Raw genomic sequence first — 2,662 nt, 5'->3', positions numbered from 1 at the left:
ATTTTATTCTGCAAAGACATACGGCTAGATGTAGCTGTATGTATGCGGCTGAGGGTTTAAATCCTTTTTGGTTTTGTTTTGAGTTTTCTGAAGATACCTGAACCTTTTGTGATGAGTTGAACGGTCTGTGAGGAGAGAGAGCTGCTGCTGGTTGCTGACAGAGAGAAAAGGAGGCGACTGGAAGAGCTTTAGGAGTCGCCGGAAAATAGCAAGAGATCGTTTGGTTTCTGATTTATGGGTGGTGGATTTTTGGAAGGGTTTAGAGACAAGGTCGTGCTGATAACGTGTTGTGAATGAAGAGGGGAACTTGTGTGTATTATTAGGTCGACCAACTGGTCTTTATATACATATGGTAATGACGGTCTAAGTACTGGATCGACATGAGATCGTACTTATTCTTAACTAGATAATGACTAGCAATACGTAAGATAAACACCAACTATAATGTAGATAAACACAAGAGTAGATAGGCGCCAGTATGATCATGCGGATGGGCTTGGCCCGTCTTGCTACACGGGCTGATAAATGGGTCGATCACTAAATGGTTTATAACAGAATGAAAAATTAGTCTAAAATTGATATATATATTTATGATTGATACTGTTTTAAGACTGGTGTACAAAATGCAACATTTACACCATATGTGCTAAATATGTGAAATTGTCGTGTAATGAAAGTGATTCCAGTGATCACATGTGCTCTCTTTAATTTCAAACCTTACAATTTTGTCTCATTACATGTCGGATAAACCACCGAATGTCTTGTTTGCCTATCACGGGATGCTCTACTCTATGTTCATACTCATCAACTATCTTCTTCTTGATTCCCTTCGATTTTTATACAAACATTTTATATAAAAGTCAACTTTTGATGGCTAAATATATGTTTGATCTGATAACTGTCAACAAACTAGTGAATAAAAGAGACGAGGACTCGTCGGTGGGGTTAGGAGAAGTCTTCATGCTGAACTCAGGCCCGGACTTGACCCCATACACTTGAAACAATCGCACGGGGCCCATGATTTATCAAAAACAAACAAGGTCTACTTTTTCTATTGTTGTTACTTAAATGGATCAATGTGTATTGTAGAAAAGTTAAAAAAAAGTGACGAGACAATTTTTATATACAAACACAATTAAATCGTACATATCTTTTTATGTTATTTAATATGAATGGATTAAAAAGAACATGGCTGAATTTGTTTGGGTCAAAAAATAACATAACTGATTAAGAATAATTATTTTTCAGGCTAAATTACTCTTTTTTCATAGGAAATTGTGTTTCACTCTTTTTCTAGTACCTCCTCTTATGAGTTACAAGACAAAAATTTAAAAAAAGTTATCAAAATATATAGATTGTCTATAATATAATGTTTACAATCCCGGTTTCAGATGCTCCAACCGAAAGAAGCTTTTCAAAACTGCAATTGTAAAAATATTACTTACGATTAACTATATTAATATGATCAGAAAAACCTTGATTCTAAAAGTTTGATAGATAATTTTTAGAAAAAAATTAAGATGTGTTATTTTACAAAAAGAACAAATTTTAATAGTTTTGAAGATGTTGTAAATTTTTTATTATAAAATTGTTTTTTTATCGAAAAACTTTTTATGTAAGGGCTTCGGTTTTGTATTTAGTATTGGACCCTCAATATCTCAAGACCGGCACTGGCTGAGCTTGAACTTGATCGAGCCGACTCGAAGAGAATAAAAAAAAAGTGTTTAATGATTATAGCTGGACCCGGCGAAGGGTTGCCTACGTACCCCGAAAGGGGATCAAGCCAATCGTAGTTCTACAACAAAGGATCACAAGTGCCTAGATGAAAGCATGTGTTGAAGTGTTTCTCTCTCTAGAAGTAGAGAGAGATGGAGGAGAAACCAAAAGAGAGTCCAAGAGTCTCAAAGGAGGTTGGCTCCTTATTTATAGAAAGAAGAGGTCTAGGGTTTCCTAGTGACCCTCCTTTTAAATGGGCTGAGCTCATTATCTTATAAGCCTTGTTGGGGACAAAGTCCATGTCCAACAGTAAGCCCCCCAGTTCGTTGAGAGAGATGGAGTTGATCTTAATGAATTTTACGAAGAGGGTTTATAAGAAAATGGACTCAGTGCTTTACCCATGTCGCAGACGATTATCATGAATGGGCCATCATGGTTAGGTTTCCATAGATGAAGTGTCATAGACGGACCGTCTCGGGCGAGCTGTCATCGACATACTTCTGATTCCGATCAGACTTCTTACTCTGGGATGGTTGTGCGAACGATCTGTGAGGACAGTGTTCTGAACCATTGGAGCAAGTTGCCATGGATGAAGTGTCAATCGACAAACTGCCAAAGACAAGTCGCCATAGACATCATCATGAACGTACCGCCATGAGCGAACCATCACAATCAAATCGTCACGGGTGGACGTGTCTTCGCGGTATCACGTCATGCTCGAGACTTGCGAGCAATCCGAGTGACTGCGAGAGAGCGATCCAAGCCGAGTAACTGCGAGAGAGCTATCCGTGACGAGTAACCGCAGAGAGCGAGTCGAGTGACCGCAAGAGAGTGAGTCGAGTGACCGCGAGAGATCAATCCGAGTGACTGCGAGAGAGCGATCCAAGCCGAGTATCTACGAGAGAGCTATCCATGACGAGTAACCGCAAAGAGCGAGTCGAGTGAC

The sequence above is a fragment of the Brassica oleracea genome, chromosome C5 (assembly GCF_000695525.1).
Source record: "Brassica oleracea var. oleracea cultivar TO1000 chromosome C5, BOL, whole genome shotgun sequence".
Taxonomy (NCBI): domain Eukaryota; kingdom Viridiplantae; phylum Streptophyta; class Magnoliopsida; order Brassicales; family Brassicaceae; genus Brassica; species Brassica oleracea.
The sequence above is the reverse complement of the archived record's forward strand: the minus strand, read 5'-3'. Positions refer to the sequence as shown.